Genomic DNA, 12,345 nt, shown 5'->3' with positions numbered 1-12,345 from the left:
TAGGGTGACTGGGCAATTAAAGTAGCATCTGATTAATGCTGCGGCAATCTCTGCTCATTACTTTGAAAAGGTACCTCATTAGGTAGATTGTCATTATATTCTTCCGCAAAGAAAGATTCTCGAAACGTGCTCTACGGGCTTTCTAGGGAAAGGCTTTCAGAATCGACCCACAGTGTGTCTCCTATTGCTGCTAAACCATGACACAATTTCATGGAAATTAACAAGCGAATGTACTGCACATGCTGACATGTTCCAATTCCCTTTCAGAGCAACTTGTTATGAAACTAAGGATGAACATGACACCTGCATGTATCAATGTAGTAACATTAAATTCCCAACTACACAAAATTTCAGTTATACGTATCTTTGCGCTGATCTCATCTTTTTAGGAATCAATGGTTCATTTTTTTACGGAAGGAAGTCATCTGAAAACTGCAATTATTAAAGTTTGAGTTGTCTAAATTATAATGAACACTGCACTGAAAAAAAAAGGGTATCACTTATTCAATTTTATTTCGTCACGGTTGCACTAAATAAAATCATCTGAATCTAGATCGATTTTTTTAAGCGGACTATACATCTACTTTAAAAATGCATCTGGATACAGATGATTTTATTTTGTGCAACCGCTTGAGAAATGAAATGGAGTAAATTCAACCATCATTTTTTTCAGGGTGGCGTTATTTGTTATGTGAGAGGGTATTTAAATGCTGTTGGCCAGCATATTGCTAGCCAGGAACACGTGTCGCGTGGCTTTTACTACTTGCCTGCAACTAACCCTTAATGGGTCCATGACCAACTTTGAACCAACAGTTGAGTATACCTGCTGAAGAAGGAATTGCAATAAGTACACAGGATTTTAATAGCACCCGAAATGGCCCACGTGACCTATCTGTCGACTTGATGCAACGTTTCATTAATCAACTGAAATTTGCATCAGAAGAAGGGCAACGATGCCGTGGCAGTGGCGTCCGAGTGACCATGGTAGTACAAGAATCCTGCCGTTAGACTGCTTTTTTAAACTAATTGAGTCATCACATGTCTGCGTTCCGGTTTTCTGTGGCTGTGCCGCACCACTTTCACATATCGGGATTGGTGTACCCATCGGTGTTGCGTGATGTCTTTCAGTGTCTCGTCTCTTTCGTGACAACCACGGAAGAGGCCGAGACTGTCTAACAGCATTTGGCAGGGCAGAAAATGGATCAAATGGCAAATGAAAAGCTCAAAGCTTTTCGACTCTCAGTGACAATTTTGCACTTGATCAAATTAGAGCACCAACACCGAAGCGCAGGTGCATGTTTTGAAAAGCACATTAGTACAACCTGCTTCAAAATAGAGCAGCATGTTTACTGCCTTAATTTGTCACACTAGATTTAAGCAAATGATTGCAGTATTTTCTCATAGTGACAATGTGATCTGAGCTTTAGAAGTTGAAGCACTAGTTAGACAAAATACTTTTGTCAGTAAATAACATTGCAATTACAATATAGCCATTGGTATATTCAGGGAGATTTTTTATTCTTTTATTTTATATTTATTTCCATACTTTTACTATTACTATTACTGTTTTGTTTTATATAGATTATAGAGGAAATGCCTTTTTATTCTGAGTTCTTAAAGTGGAAATCAACCCAAACATATGTTTGTCAAGAATATGTTCCTAGCAGGCCCACTGATTGAAATGCGGCATTCTGATTAATATTGCGTTTGTGGAATATGAGTTAAGCAGCAAAAGCCACCCGTTATTAGCCATCTCAGGGGCGGCCATTTTGTAATTTCTGTCGACTGAAAATGACATCACAACTACTCACGGCTCAGCTTCAGAAAACAGGTCAGCCATGATTGGTCGTTACCTAAGCCCTGAGTAGCTTTGATATCATTTTCATATCAACGAAAATGACAAAATGGCCGCCCCCAGAGATGGCTCAAAACGAGTGGATTAACTCTTATTCCACATACGCAATATTTATCAGAATGCCTTGTTTCCAATAGTAGGCTTGCATGGAACATATTCTTGAAAAAAAAGAAAAAAGGAAGTTTTCTTTTTTATGTATCTTTGTAAAAAAAACAAAAAAACTAATGCAATTTGTTATCTCTAATATGTTATAAAAAAACACAATGAAATTGTTAAACGCTCAGTTATGAAAAATACACACAAAACATCACTACCTTCAAACTTCAAACAGCACTCATGCATGTTGTCAATGTGATACAGTACCTTGTGTAACACCTCACAATAGCTAATTTCAGGAAGCATCAATCAGAACTAATTCAACCTCATTTAATCATCACTGATCCATGTTACTGGTCCAGCCTTTTAACAAGTCTGAATCTTTTAATATCTTATTGACAGCAATCCAAAAGAGCTCTCAATTTCGCAAGTATTAAAGGATTAACGCTAGGCGCGTGATTGGCTTTTTCTGTGTTTTTTTAGAAAATTATTCTGAAAGAAGGATGAGTCTCAACGAGGGGTGTATCAGCACACGAGGAAGAGGCAGTTTAAGATGGACTTTAAAAAAGTGCCAATACAGATGGTTGGCGTTTTATGATGGAATTGATTATTTTATTACTATCATTTCCCCTAAAATTATTTTGTCATCTGACTCAAGTGGAGCTCAACCAGGGTCTCGGAAGGGATTGTGTTGGACCTGAGAGTTTCCACAGTATGGCAGGATACAAACATTTACCTGCAGAAATTCCTCGGACCATAACCCATCCCACTACAGTTTTAAATGAAACACTTTTGAGCCTGTTGGCGTCACGCTATGTAACACACCGAATTATTGACGCTGTAGCAAATGTGACATCACGTCGGGCCACTAAGGAGGTGCACAAACACAAACAAGACAAATCACGTGATTGGAGCAACGACGAGGCCTTGACAAGCCTTAACGAGCTTTTGAATGAACCCTCTCATATTCATTGCTCTTTAAACCTAATGAGCTAGCTCTACTCTGTGCAATGAATTGATCCTTTTGATCAAGGGAGAGGGGAAAAAAAAACAGGCTTTTTGAAGTACTGAAATGAAGGATTGAGTGAACGTCTGTCTGATTTCTGTAGGACACGTGATGGCTTGTTCAGTTTTGCCCTGGCAGATCCTACATAGTTGCTCATTTCCAGCCTCTACGACATGGACGTCTAATTGGATTATTAGACTATTATTATTTTATCACTGGGAAATCTAATACAGGATTTATCCGGCATAGAAATAAAAACACATAACTTTTTGTATAATACTGTAGCAGTGGGTTTATGTAAATATCCTCATTTTGCATGATAGACTTGCTTAGCCTAATTTGAATCTTTTTCGCCTCCCCTGAATGAGCCCTCATGTCCTTCTTCTACCCCCAACAAGCCATTACGTGACGTCACTCATTAGTATGGATTTGCTTGAGCTTTTTCGTTTGCAGTAGAATTAATTATCACACTTATGTTTATTTCTTCTGTTTAAGTCTCTCACACCTATTTTTACTCTCTATAAAACCACCTTTGTCGCTGGACACTTCCTCTATTTCAGCACTTAAGCCAATTTAATGCATCATGATTTTATCGTCTTTATACTCACCTCATTAGAACTCACAAGATTTGAAATGTGCAGCAGAATGTTGGCAAACAGCACTAAAGTCTCTGGTTAATTGATTTGAAAACGGCCTACTTAAATTCAAGTACCTCAGCTTTTCTTTTTTTTTTTTTTTTTAAATCTCATTTTAGGCCCACTTACTACTCAATGTTTAAATGTGAAATGATGCAGATAAAAGGTGCACATCTGTTAAGAGATGAAAGTAGCAGACAACAGTGTATATCAGAAATTTACATTACTTCAAAAAGTCACAGCTGTTAGAACTGTATCTCGCAATACAAGAATATGAAAAATGAAGAAACTAAGCTGTCTAAGATGCAATCCTCACATATATGGTGTCGTCCTGTCAGATAAGTCGAATCAAAAACGTCGGTTCTGATCTTTTCCATCTATGGTTAATCACTTCAAGGACCAGGTCGTCTGGCCCGGAGACATCCTTGGTCACAAGGACTTCTAGCTCTGTCAGATATCCCTCAAAGCCACATTCCATTACATTAGGCAAAGCTGTATGCGTGAAGTTATGTGAAGGCCTGTTGGTGTGTGTGTGTTATATAAGACACAAATTATTTTCTTTCTTCCCTTTTTTTTTTTTAGAGGTTTTTTTAGAGGTTTTTTTAGAGGTTTGTGTGTGATGACCAAAAATGTGTAATGCAATTACCGTCTGATCAACATATGGCTAATATTCAGCCATCCATCTAGAGTCAGTAATTACCAGCCTGATGCTAATATTGGACAAATCCTTCAACACTGAACAACTCTTTCAGCAACAGAAATTTTCCACGTGCACTGTGTGAAGGAGAGAATCCTGCCTGCAGCTGTCAGAGTATTCAACCGACTCGTTGGATAGTCGGATAGATTGGAATGGATAAATCGGGGAGTTTATTCACAATACAATAGTTTGTGTTTTGGTTTTGTGCAATGTGCTTCTTGTACGAATGTCTTCTCTTGCATGTTATTTTTTGATTTCCTCTAACTAACTAACTAACTAACTAACTGACTAATTCCTATAATTTTTAGAATGCAAATTTGCCCGTGCACGGACGCGATTTTTTTCTGTGGGAGTGGGATGGGAGTGAAAATCCATTCCCTTGTCACAACTTGAATGTGTGTACTGTATATAAATGTATACATTTACATGGGTAATTTTCATTTAATTTTCCTATAATTTGGTGTGAATGGTTATCCACATGTGTCCTGCGATTACCCGGTGACCAGTCCGGGGTGGAGCCCGCCTCACTCTCACCCAAAGTTAGCTGGGATTGGGTACTGCGCATCCATGACCCCAATGAGGATAAGCGTCACAGAGAATGGACGGATAGATGAATATAGTAGTTTTAAGGAACAACACAAACCTATTTATTGTTGTGTTTCGCTACACATTGTCATGCTGCGTCACCACACTCACAGTGAGATACAGACGCTTGCTTAACTCAAGTCACATCAAGTATAATACTATAAGAGCCAAAACAAGAGCTCCATCAAAATTCGTTGACACAAACAACTCCAATGTATACAATTAGGTTTCACCTGGAATTTCCCCCAATTCGATTTAAGCTTCATCAATTTAACAATGATACATGGATCTGTCAAAATCGAAAAAATGAAATAACATGTAGGCCATTTTCTCTATGAGAACCCGGGTGCTGTTAAGCACAAAAAATGAAAAGAAATACATCTTTGTTCCGCGGCAGAGGAAAGACTAAAAATCGAATGTTTCTCTCCAGTCTGACTCACAGAGCTCAGCTGTTTTGAGCCTCGTGACCAGAGCTGGCAGTATAATATATCATCAGGTTGTGCTAAATAGACCAAAGCCTGCTTGCAACTCTCATACAATACAAAACCACAGCACCATTATGCCATACTTGTCCAGCCATGTGTCAAGTGCATTTGTATTTTTCCGTATACACAATGAGTAAAAGGCTAGACGATGTACTGGTGTGTCTGATGGAGGTCCTTAGGTTCTATGTGAGTGTGCGCGAGCACACTTACACACCCGCGTACACACAGCACACACACACACAAAACCATTCAGTGTTACCATCTGAGTCACCCCAAAGTATCTCCCGCTGGGCCCCGCAGTCACACCTGACAGGCCACATCAGGCACAGAGACACTCACCCACCAATCCATCGACACACACATTCCATTACAAATAAACAAGTACTTGATTGTGTGCGCGCGCATTTTCAAGTTAGTATTTGTGACACACACATGTGCATTGGGCACACCCTCAGACACGCACACGTACAGTACGCACATTGTCGAAATTGGGGTTGGCCCAATTTGGCCGGTTAGCCTGCATGTGAGCGTTTGGCCGTGAGTTTTTGCCGACTGCGGCTGCTTGAAGTTGTTCTCATTTTGTATTTTGGTGTTTGAAAGTGCATCAGGAACTGTGGCTGTCCATTTTTTGGTTGTTTTTTGCTTGCAATACAAGACAAAAAAAAAAAAAATCGACCAAATGATGGCTCGGTATTTGAAAAATTCCCAAGTTGGGGTAAGGACACTCTGTAACCTAGAAAAATAAGTTTTGTCACTTTTTACCTTTGTCCCTTTTTTCATGTCTCGTCTGTCTCGTTGGGTTTATGTGTCCACCTGTTCTCATCAGCCTGGTCCCTTGTGTCTTCCAAACAGCTGCCTCGTGTCTTGCCCAGGTGTTGCTCGTTGTCTCATCGGTTTGCTTGTATTTAGTTCCCTGGTTTCTTTCTGTCTTTGTCCAATCGTTGCTTTTGCTTCTGTGTCTGGTCTCAAGTGATCATCATGTCATGTTCCTGATTTTGTTGATTCTGCACCCAGTGTTGGTTTGTTACTTTATATGTTGTTTTTGGGACTTTTGTTAATGTATTTTTTTTTATTTTATTTTTTTTATAATTCCACATATTTATTTTTGTTTTTTTTGTTCTTTTAAAAATAAATCTTTTACCTCCCTTCTTCCCTGAATTTTGTTCCAACTTAATGCTACGAAAACCCCTACTCATGACACATTGTCCTCTAAGAGGACTTTTCACATCACATAATTGAGAAAATGGTAGAGAGATGAGCTTGTACGTATACGTACAAAATTGTTGACAGATATCGTAGAAGAAAAGCCCACAATGGTCACTGAAACAACTTAAAATGAACAAAAATAACACTTAATAAAATATTGAATAATAATATACAGTATACAGATGATCTCAGCCCATTTACACTGTCTCAGGTTTCAATGGTACCTCATCCAGGCTGCATGTTTCATCTCCCTGTCACCGAAGTTCAATAGGGTGCACATCCAGGCTCATAGCCCAATGTTTGTACTTAGAGTAGACATTTTTGGCCTCCTGTCAGAGGACCCATGACCTATGGTTGAGACCAAGCTTTCTGACACTGGGCGGCACATTAAGTTCCAGAATAAATCAATAGCCCTGAGAGTTCATTGTTCCTTGCACAGATTCATGACACCCTGTGATGGATTCAGCAGAGCAGCCCCAGAACATACCCAGGTCTCCTCCATATTTTACTCGAGGCACAGCGGTTGCATTTTTCTGTCTGTAAACATCTATCCGGAGCAAATTCTCCCAAAAGCTTGTGGCATGTCGATATGCATTTCGGCAAATCCCAGTCGCATCAATTGCAAATTATTTCAGCAAATCCTGCTGGTGTTTCATCCTTTAACTGGAAGGTACCAACAATCATGTGTACATGTTTCTTTTGCTTGTGAGAAGGCCAATTTGTGATCTACAGCATTACAGATAGTGCAGCATTTTATTTAGATGTACAATGCCTTGTTATTGTTGTGGTTTCCTCTAGCAGAACAAATTTGCACCCCCCTGGTGAGTATACCATATAGAAAAAATTGTATTAGAAGATACTGTAATTGCTTACATGCAGTACTTGTAGTTAGAGTTCTTTTCAAAAATTATACATATAAATTTTGGTTGAGCCATGACACACATATTCTGTTAAAACAATTCATTGGCTCGGTCTATGCGTGTGCGCGTGTGTATTCAACCAACATAGCAAGATTGATTGATTTCTTTTTCTTTCCCCTCATTTGAGAGCTCTTTATATCTACATTCCACAGCGAGGACACAAAGAGCCTTCGGAAAAGGTACAAATACTGTAGTTAGCTTTGGTTCCAATAGTGAACCGTTTGGGATGCATTGAATTAATAATGTAATACTGTAATAAGGTACTAAATAAATTTCATGTAGCACTTTTACCAACCGTGTACCATAACCATCATGATTAAGACCAAGCAAAAAGCAGATAAGACATAACCATAGGCCTTGCAAATGTTGTTGAAGGAAGAAAAGAGTACAATATGTTAGAGTGTGAAAGTATGCAGTGAATGGAGATGTAAACATGGAATGGTAAAACATGTTCTGATTATTTGTTTGACTACATATTTTTAACATGCGGGATAAGAGGAGGAAAAAATAATGTATGTATATTATATTCCTTACATACGAGGTGTGTCAGGACGAGTGTCATAGGGAGGTTACTCAAGCAAGGAGCTATTCCTCTCTGCCAGGAACTGTCAGATGCTCAGCTCATTATGAGCAGGCGTGTTGTCATTGTGAAGCCACAAGTTTTCCCGCCACAACTCTTGCTTCTTCACTGATCAAAGCTAAGACAACAAGCGCTCTTTGTGGAAGTGCTGATTGATCATCTGCCACACCACCCCATTGAAGGAGAAAACTTGTACTTTGGGTTTAAATATCGTTCCTGACACACTTTGCAAAAGTAACAGTAGAAAGTTAACAAGCGAGCTGGGACATCATGTCATGAAAACAAATGTTCAGCCTCTGTACCTTCTTGAATAACTCTCTTACCAAGCGTCACCTTCTCCAGACATTGCGCATTGTGACAGAGTCGCCGTGAGTCGCCGGTCACATCTTGGCCGTTTGCAGTCAGGGAAAATGAAAGTAACACGGAGCCAGCAGGAGCATTAGCTCAGCAGCGTCTGTGCCTCCTCCCTGCTGGCTGAGTGGGCTGGGAGTGAAACACAAGTGGGAGATGAGATACGATAGCAGAGCGACACAGAATAACAGACAAAGAAGCAAATATGAGCCGTGTGTGTGAGTCACGGCGCTAGCAAATGATCTGCGATTGTGTCGTTGGTTCTAATACAGACGAGCACATGCGGGTATGACGGCGTAAGACACGAGGCAAAATACTCTCGCGTCGGTGATGAATAAGCACGTTTTCATTGTGGCAGCTGCAAGGCTAATGTTTTTGTGAGTCAAGTACAAAAGAGACTTAAGGACAACGACATCATGATCCTATTCTCTCATTGACATTACTAACATATATTTAACAAAATCTCACAGCACGCTAACAAAATTGTCACAAAAAGTGGATTCACGTCAGTTACAGTTTGTACCTCCTGTCTGTCTAAATTGAAAATGAAATGCTCATGCATTTCATTCTTCTATCTGCCGCTATAAGCCACTGGCATAGATGAAGCAGGATACACTATTCGTATTATAATTTTCTGACCAATTAAACGAAATTAGATAAAACCTGATGATCTCTACTATGGCGCACTGTTTGGGAATCGTTGGTGAACAGTGTCTCTAAAAGAAAGCAAATGGCACAAATGACAAAAAACAACTTGGGCTTTTAAACATATTTGCTATTAATCTGCTATTAATATAGTGAGATGACGATGACGGCATATCGTGGCAATTCTGATATCGCAATATCACGATATTGCCTATACTGTGACATCCCAATATATATATATATATATATATATATATATATATATATACACAGTTCTCCCCATGCCTGCGTGGGTTTTCTCCGGGTACTCCGGTTTCCCCCCACATTCCAAAAACATACACGTTAGTTTGATTGGACACTCTAAATCGCTAAATTGCCCTTAAGTGTGATTGTGAATGTTTGTTTGTCTCTGTGTGCCCTGCGATTGGCTGGCAACCAATTCGGGGTGTCCTCCGCCTACTGCCCGCAACCCTTGTGAGGATAAGCGGTATAGATAATGGATGGATATATATTACACTGTATAGGAAGAGAGGGAGAGAAATAGATCTCTTTTCCATCGCAGTACATTCAGTGGATCAGACAGGCAGGCTTGGCATGAGAATACAATTACACACTAGGTTATGAAATATGTAAAACGTACACAGCAGGGAGGAGGCAAGAGACACGCTTGCCAGGGCACTGAAGAGAGCGGGGAATGAGGCTGACGACAACTGAAATGTGAAATATATCTTAAGGTTACAAAATTAACACGAGGCAGGTACCGCATGGACATTTTTAATTTGTACATAGTAAATTAAAAGCAAATCATATAGGCTGAATAACAAGTAAGGCCATTTCTCATTTAACGCTTTACGTTGAACATGAACTCAAAAGCCAATCCATTGGTTGCACCTGCACATACTGGATATGCTATAGGTCTCTATTTTCACAGACTGTGCTTCTGCCGTAGGGAACAAGCGCTGGCGGATCCGTCTCCGTCAAGTTGGGTGTGCCGGTGCAGCGTAGGGAGTGTCATTGGAGATGACCGTGCAAAAATTTGGTCTAAAGTTATACCTGCTTAGACCACAACTAAGTCCTGCTGCAGGGACGACAGCTGGTCCAACACGATTTTGCTGCATTTGATTGTGGCGCAGGCAGACAGATAACGAAAAAAAGACATGTGAACACAGAATTTTTAAATGAAACCGTTGAACTTCCGGTTGCACTTTTCAAAGTAGAAGTGTAAGGTTAAGTACATTGGAAGCATAAGGTTAAGTTCCGTTGTAAACTGTCACAGACAAACTCGAGGGCTCAAAATCACCGTAATCACCGTAACTGGATTATTTTTTTCCCATCTATTGTCAGATTATGGACAGCAGGGAACTGCTTTAAATAGTACTGTGTTATATTTACATTCTGCCAGTTGATTGGCAACAACTGTTTTTGAAACTGATGTGTTATAAGGGTATAAAGGTTTTTGGTATTTGTATTTCAAGTTTGGTTAACTACAATCTGCTTTGGTGAGGGGGGGCATATAGTTGACACTCCATGTGTTATTTATTGTACAGTGTTTAGCATCAGCCTCAATGACTCATTCGAGCCTATGTTTTACTTAGTTTTCACCTGAGTTTGTAACGTCATCGAGGACAAAGGAGAAATAGAAATAGAAAATATTGACGTCAGCTTGAAGCGTGGCCTTTTTTGCTCAACCGTGGTAGCTACACATCAAGCATTGAATCTAAATCCATGTCTTCAAATGTCTTCCACTTCCATCTTTACTTAACTCGGACAATTTTAATCTCCTTATGCCCATCACAGGTAGGTGCATGTACACAAATTGCGTTGGCGCTTGCATTTTATCCGACCTCGCAGCCATTCAAGCATGTGCTGTCATTCCTGATTCGGCCGAGAAATCAAAATCCTGCCCCAGGCTGTGCTTCGAATTCTTGAAAAGTTTGCCTGTGTTACCTCAGGTTCCTTTGTAAATAAATATGTGCCTAGTCACAGGCAGGCATATATTCCACACCAGTGCTCCGAAAAAGCCAGAAGCAGTGGTGCCTATGGGCAGAGAGAGCACACAATCTGTGGACCATGGTAATGGGTAGTAAATGTCAACGCGCCTATCCTCACCTCTCCATCTATCGCTCGTCCATCTTTTTCCTTATCACTTGACTTCTCTTGTCACATTGTTGATTTGCGCTGTCTTTTTCGAGTGCCAAACTTTGGCAGTACTGTACGTATTGCTACTTGACATACACGCACAATAGCACTGTAGCAGCATTCAACCGTGTTCCTATTGCTGTCTAATAAAAAAACAAGTAAAGTATGTGCAGCAAGGATCTAAGATATTTTTGAGAGCAATTTAGCCTGTTTTGAGGTGGTGGTCCTGTGCCGTGAAAGTGGGAGACCAGTAACCCAGCCAGCTGAACGGCTGAACCAATTCACAAGCGCTATTGCCATGATGACAGGGGACTGAGCTAAGAAATTGAACAAAGCAAGCTGCTGGAATGAACAATGAACACATGGCATTCAGTATATATGAAAATTGGAGGCAGGCAAAGTGAGATGAGGGTCAAGGCGAGATGAGGGTGCTCAAAACGTAATCTAGACTAAACTGTTGAGCTGGCTGTGTTTACAGAGCAGGGAGCTCCATCTTGGCAAGCAATTTACTGTCAATTACCTGCAGTTAACATAGGCAATAAACCCACAATTTTCATCTTCTAATTACCCTCGTTGGTGCCATCAATTCAGAGGTAAAATGAGATTTATTTCAGAAATGTCTTTTTTTTTCATGTACTTTTAGAGAGCTGAGGGACCAAGGTTTCATCTAACAAGCACAGAAATGACCTGAAGGAAACATTTTTCTTGGAACATGCTTGTTGCCAGTTTATTGACGTTTTTTTTTTCCCAAGAAAAAATATATATACATATTGGGCCCTTTTGACCTCAAAACTACAGCCCAGCTAAGCCACTGACTACAAATGGCCAGAAAAGTTGCAGAGGGTAAAATACAACAACCATAAAGTACTGTATTGGTGGAAAAAGTTGATTATGAACCGTTTTCAAAATAAGAAAATAACAAGGCGAGGTCGAAGCATATGGCGTTAGATCGATGCCACAATTACGTAAGCGTAATGTCAAATACCGCGTACAAAAATGTGTTTCGCGTGTATGCAATGTGAATTATCACGCACAAAAGTGTCTCCCGTGTACAAAAATCATGTTTTGTGGGTTCAAAAATGTGTTTCACACGTACAAAACCGTGCACACAAACGCACAAGACTTGCTTCTTCTCTCTAATACAC

At 40.0% G+C, this 12,345-nt stretch overlaps 1 protein-coding gene across 3 annotated transcripts in view; it reads left to right on the top strand.

Moving 5' to 3' along the window:
- The window catches only part of sphkap (SPHK1 interactor, AKAP domain containing), a 73,691-nt gene that overhangs the window by 16,280 nt on the left and 45,066 nt on the right, over positions 1-12,345 (top strand). The gene's annotated exons all lie outside the window — the stretch shown is intronic.

This window comes from Filicampus tigris, chromosome 7 (assembly GCF_054856515.1).
Source record: "Filicampus tigris isolate MCC_2025a chromosome 7, RoL_Ftig_1.0, whole genome shotgun sequence".
Classification (NCBI taxonomy): Eukaryota; Metazoa; Chordata; class Actinopteri; order Syngnathiformes; family Syngnathidae; genus Filicampus; species Filicampus tigris.
The sequence above is the reverse complement of the archived record's forward strand: the minus strand, read 5'-3'. Positions and strand labels throughout refer to the sequence as shown.